Genomic DNA, 10958 nt, shown 5'->3' on the forward strand with positions numbered 1-10958 from the left:
CTAAAGCAGCCCTGCTAAACTTATTGAAAATTACTGCTGGCTGTGACTGTGGACTACAAATCCCAGAGGCACCTGGAAGCAGGAAGGGGAAGTGATGAGCATCCCTGCAGAGTCCTGCTGCTGTAATGCTGAACTGCAACTCCTAGAGACCTCCAGGGCAGCAGGAAGAGGAAGTGCCAGAGAGCTGTGCTCTAGCACCCCGTAGCCTCTGTCCTAAACCAGTGCAGGCATGTGGCTGCATTTCCTGAATGAAAGGTAAATGTGTGTCCACTTGTTTAATCTTCGCAGCTTAGGCTAACCTGCAAAGAATGAATCGATTCATCCTCGGGCTTTTTGACTGTCTGTACTTAGCCAGTATGGCTGACTTCTTTGTTTCTGTCATTTAGGAAGAGTTACATTTTTGTCACCAACACTGTTTTGAAATGTCAGTAGCAACCAGATAACTAGTGTGTTTGTTTGTTTTGTAACTCCTCCCTCAGCATACTGAATGCTTTAAAAGCTCTGTGACTGTCAAGAAAGTACTGTGTATTGAAAGGATTTATCAGGCTTTTGGAAGGGATGCTGGAATACTGTGGACTAGTGACAGCTCTGTGAGATGGGGCAAGTAAATGGCAGTTGAGGGTAGGAGGATCAGGATACCTCAGAGCATCTTAAAACTCAGATGATTGGTGCAATTGAGATTTTTGAGGGTTCCAGTTAAAAAAAGAGTTACCTGCTCCGACAGTTTTTAACAGTGCTCAGAAAACATTCTTAACCTGGTTTCCAAACAAATGTAATCAGAGTCTGTTCATCACAAAAAGGTTTTTTCAACCAATATTTCTTCCTTCCATGTTCCTGCCCAAAAGCCAGCTCTTTGGAGACCATCCTTCTGTTACCTAATTCACCACATTTGACTTGAGTCAAACTCTCCTCAGATTTCCCAGCAGTAAAGCCATGGTCTGGGAGAGTGTTTGACCCTCATTTTATGAAGCCTTCATGGTGGGGTCTCTTCCTTCTATTCTACCCTATTATACTACTTCTTTCCCAAAGGCTTTTCTTCTCCGCCAAGCAGAAATGAAAGAGAATTTACTATCCCCCGCTCCCCAAATACTTATGTTTTTCCTGTGTTTTTATTTCCTCTCAAGCTGTTTTTCCCCATATTTATGGCCTTAAATGTTTTGTGGCTGCAGACTTATTCTGCAGTATTTGTCTCTTGCTACAGAATTCAGTTCTAGTATCTCAACTTTTAATTTAAAAAAAGATGAACCAGGTGCAGATTAATGCAGCAATGGCCATGTGAATTTGTAAGCCACTTAAACACTATAGCTCAGAAATGTATGAACTCTGCCTTATTGATATCAATGGGGGCCTCAGGGATTCCCCAGTAAGTTTTCTAGAGGGCACGTTCTTCATTGCCTTAGCAACTAATGGAGACTCATTGAAAGAAACATGCTGGCCCTGAGGATATTTTATTTGCCTGTATTCATCCCTGAACTGAGTTTTACACAGGTTTAATTTTACATAATACACAGACCTGTCAGGCACCACTAACTTTTCTCATACTTGAGAGAGCCATGTTCCAAAGACCCTGGGGAGGTATCACCACAGAATGGTGGTCCTGGAAGGACTTCCTCAAGAGCTGCATCAGTTTTTCTTACAGAGAAGAGCTGGAGAAGCTGCCATGGTACTGTGGTACTGATGGCCAGTTGGGTAATATTACACCTCACCAACCCAAACTCTCCCCAAAGATGACAAATCCCTAGACTTATCACAGATATGGTATGATATAGCTAGGAAATGTAAAATTGAAACCAGATGAGAGGAAAAGAATTTGGGGAAATAAGAGAATATATATGTTTTTAAAGTTCACCTTCTAAATCCTGAATATAGAGAAGAAAATTGTGAATTAATATCATGTCCCTGTGCATTCACAATGAAAAGCTGGCTCTGAGAGACCTCCATTTCACTCTCTGGTTCATATCCTATCTACTTAAAATTACTTTTCTGCAATCTCTGCTACACCTTGAAAAACAAATCCACACATTCATGAAAACATAACACCACCTCTGTTATGCAATGCAGCACCTCTGAGTCACTGCAGACATAGTGAGTGCAATCCTGCACTCTCTGAACAGTTAAGATCAGGCTCACTTATCTCAGTCTTACCACCCTATTTTTTGCAAAGGCAAAGGAGGACATGGCTCCTTACCTAACCCAGCTATTTCACAGAATTAACTAAGAATAGTACAGGAACTGCTGTCAGCTGGCCCTTGTGCATATACTTTTACAACTGGACAGAAACCCAGCTTGATCAGTGTTCATCATTGCACTGCATAAAAAACAGCTGGAAGAGTAAAAATTAGTCCACATAGTGAAAATACAAATACAATCAACTAATAAACCTCCTCTAATTAATAGCCACAGCCAGTATGTAGCTGCCACATCTGCTTATAGTTCACCATGGTCCATTTTTTGTGTCATAGGGACATTTCTCTCACTTGGCACCAACAACCTGGGTCTACAATGTTCAGTGGTAGTACAAAAGAGGTATAGACCCCAGTGCTTCATGTTCATATATTCTTTATTCTATTGTATACTAGAAGATATGCTTAAAGATTTTGCTAGAAGCTTATTGAGCTCCTTCAGTGTGAGCTGATGGGCCAGGTTTCTGTTACTGACTCTATCATCTCTTTGATTGCAGTTTGACTACTGCATTTCTTAAATAGAAAACTATCCTTCTCTCTTTTTCATGTAATGCATTTCCCACCATTTCTTCAAGATGTATACATGTATATGTTGCAGCAGTGCCAGGGAAGAACATCTTACATTCCAGTTGCCTTCCAATCCTTGTATGTCCATCCTAACATTTTGTAATAATGCTTTTGAGCAATACCTTTCATGAATGGAGAGGCTGAAGTTGGAGAAAAGTCTGGTCCCGCTGGGCTTGGCTGTATCCAGTTTGTATAATGGGTTCCAAACAAGATCTTGTATCTTCTTTGGTTAACTTTCAAAGAAAGTTAGTTAGATATGTATGTTCATGTTGATATGTTAGCAATAGATGCTGTGCAAATCCAATCCAAGTTCCTAGCCTCTAAATAACTTTCTCAATCTGAAAAGAAATATTATCTGCTACTGCTTAATGAGAATGGTTGGAGGGGGAGGAAGGAACTTAACAGTGTGAAAATATCCTGAATTCAAGTAACTTATGAGTAGTTTCAAGCTTGGCTAACCTTTGAAAAGCTGTCACTTTAAAAACACTTTGCACCCTTCTTCTTTCCATCACTGCCATTTTGGAGGGATGATGAGGTAGAAGGAGCCCTTGAAAACCTAGAAAGCAACCCAGAGCTGTGTAGAGCATCATCTACCTCTGTTTTTGGTGTAATTTGTATCCCTAAATAGTCAAATAGCTTTAAAAAGTAACCCCTAGCCAATGAAAATTGTAGCAAGATAGGAGCAATATTGCTACGCACATTCAAATGAGTCACTGGAAAACGTTGCATGAGCCAGCAAGTAAACCAGCATGCCTTTTAAAAAATGTCTGTAGTCCCAAAAACAACATAAATAAACGGCTGACCTCCAAAACTTGGAAAAATTATTACCCTTGGAGGGATTAAGTGAGTTCATTTATTTTCTTTAAAGGAAATAAAACTAACATTCCAGAGTGTTTTGATTTTCTTCAGGGAACAATCTTCTTGATGATATTTCTTCCTTATCAAAAGAAAATAAACGAGCATGCCCTATACCTAAAATTAAAGTAATTTGCTGAGTTTTAGAGGGCAGTGGTTTGTTTATTTTTCACACTGACAAATTTCCAAGGTAAAATAATATGTCTCTGTCCATTTTCTCTTTTTGGGGGCTACTAAGTTGAAAGTGAATGAGAAGATAATTCAGGACCAGCTATGTGTGTAGGCAGGAAGAGGGGCAAGAGGAGAAATGAAGAGTATGGTAAGGTCAGTGTCATAAAGATAGCAACCTAACCTGATTATTGTCTATCCTCTGGAACAAGGAAATGCCTGTACAACTAAATTAAAGTTAAGAAAAATAATAGGTTGAAAGGAGAGGAAATTGTGTTATTATCTAGGATAGATTATGGTATAAAGTTAATAAATGATGTTCCATTTATATACCTTAGACCAAAAAAAATCTGAGCTGGCTGAAATTCTGTAGATGAGCAAGGAAATGTCTAATATAAAAAAAAAATCTTACATTATACACAAGAAAGTGAACAGAAATTATCTCCTGATAGGCTAGCTGTCAATTCCTCTTAGAAGACACCAAACAAAGAGCCCTATCTAGCAAGAAGGCATTCTCTGTGACAGGGGCGGGCAAAATGTGGCCCGCAGGCTGGATGCGGCCTGCCAGGCCATTCTATCCAGCCCACAGGGCCCCTGAAAAATTTAGAAAATTAATATTTATCTGCCCTGGGCTGCCTGTCATGCGGCCCTCGATGGCTTGTCAAAACTCAGTAAGCGGCCCTCCGCCCGAAATAATTGCCCACCCCTGCTCTGTTATCTTCAGGTGAATTCACAAAGACTGTTCCTATTTGTTCTAGGGGAGTACTCAATTATGGCTCTATAGTGTTGCAAGAGGCAAGGATTTCTGTGTGGTGATATCTTTTATTGGACCAACTATATAGTTGGGAGGGATATAGACAAGCTTTTGGGTACCGAGTACCCTTCTTCAAGTCTGAGAAAAAAGCAGAGACAGCTTGAGTTAAGGAGCAGGTAGATTAAAGTCTATGTAAAATTCCATATATAAATAAATCAGGATAAAAAGGAGATTATCAAATAGCTAACAGACAGGAGAAATATAGTAGAAAGCATAAGCTGGTAGAACAAGAACATTCAGAAGGGTCATTATCACATGTGGGGTGCCGAGACATTACCAGGGATCGAGTAGAATAGATTATAATAAAAGTGTAAAGTCCCTGGTTCACAGTGTCTAATAGGTCAGTGATTTTCAATCTCTAGTACGTGGACCCCTGGGGGTCTGCAGACTGTCTAAAGGGTCCATGAAAGATTACTACAATCAATCAAAAGTGTGTGAATATCCATACATACAATTCTGCACTGCCATTCAAAATTTCCAAAGGGGTCTGCACTTCCATTCGAAAATTTGTAGTGGTCTGCAAATGAAAAAAGGTTGAAAACCACTGCAATAGACTGATGAAGTTTTGTCCCAGGTCTGTCTTTTGAAAGTGTTTTGTAAATATCTCTTGAGCACAGGCACTGTAAAGTCAGAAAGGGAGCAGCAGTTCTGTGAAAAATGCTCTATTCCCTTGCGTGTCTCTCTTCTTTATCTTTTTCTGTGATCATTCATTCTGGTATGTAATTTTTCTCTAGTTTTATCCACATAGTTCCCATGGAGGCATTTGGTGCATAGGATGAGATATAACATACTCTGGGAGAGACATGTAGGATCTGTGGATTGATGGTTTATTGTGGGGGAGGGGCGTTGATTGTTGTGGCATTAGATATGAGTTGACAGGTTTTGCATTTATTGTTAAAGCAGGGTTGCATCCCACTTGGTATCTCTTGATCAGTCGGGAGTTTGATTTTGGCAAGTTAGGTGAGCGTAGGAGGTTGTTAGAAGGACAGGGGTCAGGGAAGGGAAGCAGGGTTGGGGGGAAGGGGGTCAGGGAATATTTCTCTCAAGGTCTGATCCGTTTCAAGTATAGGCTCCAATCCACCCCCTCCCCTCTCCCTCCAGCGCTGGCTGAAAGAAACCGAGACCAAACTCCCTCTGCTCCCTTCCCAGGCGTTCAGTCTAGATGATGAATATATAATGTATCTAACGTAGGTAAAATGCAGGTTTGGTGGGGCAGTTTTGTAAAAATTCCTCCAGGTGGCTCATGAAGAGGCTGGCCTGCTGAGGAGCCATCTTTGTGCCCATAGCTGTGCCTGTGGGTTGGAGGAAGTGTTGGTTGTTGAAGTGAAGATGTTGTGGGTGAGTATGAAGTGGATGATTTGCGCAGTATATGGTGGTTACAAATCTGAGCATAGTTCATGTTCCTGTAGGTGATTCAGGTAGATGGCTGTGCCCAGAAATGGATCCAGGATTTTACAAAGTGGGTGAAGTTGCAGCTCCTGGTGCTGTAAGAGTGGCTGCATCCCCCGCTTCCAGCTTCCTCCCCCTGCTTCCCACATGCTGGGACAGGCAGCCGAAGACTTGAAAGGTAAGCCTTCTCCCCTCTTCCCTGTCCCCTCCCTGCTCAGAGGCATGTCCCTACCTTCCCCTCCCTTCTTTGTCCACTCCCTTCCATTTCCCCCCTTCTCTTGCCTATGGCTGCCAGGTGCTCTCCTGAGTGTAAGAGGAGCTCCTGCCCGCTCCAGCTGGGATGTGCAGGGGCTGCTTTCACCAAGGAGTGCAGCAGCAATGACAGTGGTCAAAGGGCATGTTCCCCCTCCCTGTGCCTGCCCCTGGGCTGGCATGCAATGCCAGCAGGAGCAGGCAGGGTGGCCTTCAGGGGTGATCTGGTGGCCACCTATAAGTTTATTGGAGTGCTCACCAGGATCTGGGGGAACGTCTGTTCACCAGAGTGCCCCAAGGGATGACAAAGTTGAACAGTCACACCCTCCTCCATGACCATTACAGGCTGGACATAAGGAAGTACTTCTTTACTGTCCAAACCCCCAAGGTCTGGAATAGACTGCCACCAGAAGTGGTTCAAGCACCTACTTTGAACGCCTTCAAGAGATATTTGAATGTTTATCTTGCTGGGATCCTCTGACCCCTGCTGACTTCCTGCCCCTGGGCAGGGTGCTGGATTTGATAATTTTCCAAGGTCCCTTCCAGCCCTAATGTCTATGAAATCCTGATAGCTCTTCAGTGCGGGTACTTGACGAGGTGTAGTGCTGTTGGATATAGTGGGTCTGCCAAGGTTACCTGGTTTGTGAATCTTTGGGAGATGCCATTTAAAGGATGATGTGTGGTCCCAGGATCCCTTTCCAATAGTATCACAGAGTCCATGGACCCCAATAGCCACAAATGGCAGTTGCACTCATTGGTGTGATTCCAAAGGCTCTTTCCTTTGGTTCAATCCAGCAAACAGAAATTTTTGAGAAACCAAAGACCTCGTTCTGGGAGAGCTCTGGAGTTCTCCATCACTTCCCGAGGAAGTGTGTGAGACTAACGTAGGGTAAGGGAACAGCATATTAGGTGTTTACATTGCCAGTATTTTCTGACTCAGGTCAAGGTGTTAACTCATAAAAAGTTCTAGAAAGACTGCATGATATACATACTAAGTCAGTGCCTTTCAGTACAAAGATATTTATAACTACTAATATTTCCATGTCTTTCAGGACTGCTGGCCTGTGCAGCTATCTTCCTCTTGTTCCTTCAGAACCAACTTCTTCTGGTGAGCCTTTCATTAAATGGTCATGGCTAGAGTCTTCTTTGCTTCACACTGGTACTCCCATCAGCTGTTTCCAGCTCTTTTGTGTTTGGCCTGAATTGCAAAGATCTTGGGGCAAAGACTGAGTTGTCTGCTGTGTTTGGAAAGCAGAATGGGCATACCTCATGCTTAGTAAGTATGGACAACATTTCATAGCCATACGGGGAGAGGCTGAGGGACCTGGGCCTCTTCAGCCTAAAGAAGAGAAGGTTGAGAGAGGACTTGGTAGCAGCTTACCGCTATATCAGAGGAGTATATCAGGAGCTCAGTGAACAACTGTTTACTAGGGCACTCCCGGGGAAGACCAGGAAAAACTCCTTCATAGTCAGGGTGGCCAGACTGTGGAATAAACTCCCTCCAGAGGTGGTGCGGTCACCTATCCTGGAGGTTTTCAAAAGGAGACTAGACAGTCACCTCACTGGGGTCACCTGACCCCAGTTGTTTTCCTGCCTAGTGCAGGGGGGCTCGACCTGATGATCTGTAAGGTCCCTTCCAGCCCCTTACAATCTATGAGTCATGTGTAAATGTAGAAAGGGTCTGATGACTGGGGGGCAGGTTGTTGGATTTAGCTGTAAGGCTAGGAACAGATGTTGCATTTGTCCCAGGCCCAGTTGTGCCTGTGTTTTGTCTCAGACTACAAAAGTTCTGGGATTGGTTTGTATACACAACACTTTTCCAATTAGGGTTTAGTGAGTGGCTGCCTGCGTTACCACTTTTCTGGCATTGATTCAATGATGCAATCCCAGGACAGACATTTAGACATGCTTCACAATGTCCCAGGACAAACTGTTAGTACTCATTATCCTGCAAACGTTCTTAGGGTTTGTCCCATGACAGTGGACATGAACATCTGAAAAATTTCACTTTGTCTCAGGAGAAAATGGTTTCAGACACAACAAGATGACTGCGACTATAGCCTAAGTGGCATGGTAAGTATTACTTAAATCTCTTGCTTTAATTGCACAAATCACCTTGATGGGAATGAAAATAATCCTTCTTAGAATTGTTGACAGTGTCTGGCAGTTTCTTTCACAGCATTAGCTTTATACAACAAATTTCTATTTAACATCATTCTATAGCCAGCCCTGAACAGAACAGAAACCTATTCAACACTGTAACGCTTTGAAATACAAGTCCTCAAAGTGTGAGCACTGGTATTCTTGTCCTTTTGTCAGTTTGGAAGCTTTGGTGCTGTGCAGAGCCAGAGAAAGTAGACTTCCTTCTTTTTTAACAATTGAGATTTTAGAGCTGCTGTCAGCAGAGGAGGAAACACCATGAGATAGATATAAGAAAAATCCAATATTTCATATTATTCATGCAGACAACTAACGCTTCAAAGTTACACAAACTGTTCTCTGCTTAAAAGCCGTCAGTCATAACAGTTAAAAAAAACCCACAGCACTTAAGGACTGTCAATCACTTTCAAGGTGGTGGGGGGGAGAGAGAGAGAGATGTGACATGTGACATGTTAACATTTACTTTGCCAGTGTTTACCAAATGCAAAAAAAAAAAAAAAAATGAAGGGGAAAAATGCAAATAGAAACATACATACAGACTGATCACATAAAAGTAGCTCAGCATTTTGAACAGTTGTTGTAGTTGCTTATTGAAGAGTATTCAGCCAAAAGAAGGTGTTCTGGCTGAGCCCCAGTAGAGCTTGCGGTGCCGGGCTGAATGTGAGGTGTGAAGGAAGAGAACGTGTATAGGTTGGATCTGTGGGACTCTTGAAGTGAGGCTTCATAATATTGGAAGAATGGAAGAAACCATAGAATAGGTGTCAGCAACCTATGGCCTGTGTGCCAGATCTGGCTGACAAAAGGACATGATCTGGCCTGCCCAGTTGTGATCTGGCCTGTGGCAGCATTTGTCAGTGTTCAGTGACATGGGGAATCACTAGAGACCTTCCTTAAACTGCATTACTTCAAATTGCCATTGGGAAAAGTTTACCAACCTGTGTCCTAGAGTTTCCTCTTGTAGCATAGGGCTTTGTATGAAAAGAACTAAGAACCACAGAGTTAAAAGACCCCCTGTTTTGTTCATCTATGCTTGCATTTCCTACACTTAAGTATACTCATAGTTATGTAATAATATACTTAGTTGTTGCTCTAAGCACAGATGATTCAGCTGTGGAACTGGGTACTAACTTAATATAATGATAATCAATAAGCTTCCAATGCCAGCTAACTACTTCACAGTCAGGGCGGCTAGGATCTGGAGCCAGTTTCCAAGGGAAGTGGTGCTCGCTTCTACCCTGGGGGTCTTCAGAAGGAGGCTAGATACTCACCTAGCCAGGGTTGTTTGACCCCAGCATCCTTTCCTGCCCATGGCAGGGGGTCGGATGTGATGATTTGCTCAGGTCCCTTCGAACCCTACCAACTATGAAACTAACGGAGGAGTGGAATTAAGCAGTTGGACCTTCTCCATACTAGAAGGTAGGGTAACTATCTTTTTGAGAAGCAAAAGTGGGATACATGTCCTCCTACCTGCTTGCCCCCGCTTCCCCCCCTCCCCCCATGCGGGCAGCATGACCAGAGCAGAGCCGAGCGAAGCCTGGGGGGTGGGGGCAGATGTGGGCTGCCCACTGCAGGGCTTGGGGCTCCTTGCACTGCTGCCCTCCACCTGGGGCCTCTGCGGCCCAGCGGGTAGGACCCAAAGGAGAGGCATGATGCTGCTGCTGCCGGGAGCCCTGCACCAGCCACACTGCTATAGCAAGACACCCCATGCCCACCCACCAACAACAGGAGTGGCAGCAGATGCGGCTAACATGGGGCTCCTGGCAGCAGCAGCTCCAAGCCTCCTCACCCTGTTCTGCCCTCCCACACCAGGTCCCTCCCGCTAGGCTGCAGAGGGCCCAGAGGGAGAGCAGCAGGGTGGGGAACCCTGAGCTTCACAGTGGGCAACCTGCATCTTCCCCCACTGCGCACAAATATCAGGGGGGCATGTTCCCCCACAGGATCCCTTCTGTGGAAGTGCACACAGCAACGGGGAGTCAGCCCCCCTGCCACCTCCATGGATGAGCTCCCCGTGGCTCCATCTTGCTCTCCCAGCTGGGCCCCATGACTGTGCTTTCCCACCCTGGCTCTGGGCCTTATGCAGTACCCTGGCTGGGCAGCACCCCCATGCCTCCACCCTCCATAGACTTACCTGCAGGCAGCTGGGGGAGCTGCTCTCCACCACTGCCTGGGGCTGTATTGCTGGTCATGTACATGTATGTGCACATGTGATGCTCCCCGCGTGCCACCCTCTCCAACCCCAAGCAGCCCTTTCCAGGCTGAAACTCTGCCAGTCTGCAAGGGGAAACACTCCTGAGTTTTTCTCCTTCAAAGGAGAAAATCTGAGTTTTTCCATGGTGAATGGAGAACCCAGATGCCTGCACATGATACTAGGACCATAGCTGAGTGTGTCAAGGGGAATCCAGGACAAATGCTGCCCCAGAGTCATTCAGCCTGGGACTGGGACTTGATTTTAGGATTGTTGATTTTAGGATATTTTAGGATTGTCCTGCCCAATTAGAGTTGGGTGGTGGCTACCCTAATAGAAGATCAATGTTGTCATGGAGTAGGAGTGAGAATTGGCTTATAGGGTT

Source organism: Alligator sinensis, unplaced genomic scaffold, assembly GCF_000455745.1.
Source record: "Alligator sinensis unplaced genomic scaffold, ASM45574v1 scaffold743_1, whole genome shotgun sequence".
In the NCBI taxonomy this organism is placed as follows: domain Eukaryota; kingdom Metazoa; phylum Chordata; order Crocodylia; family Alligatoridae; genus Alligator; species Alligator sinensis.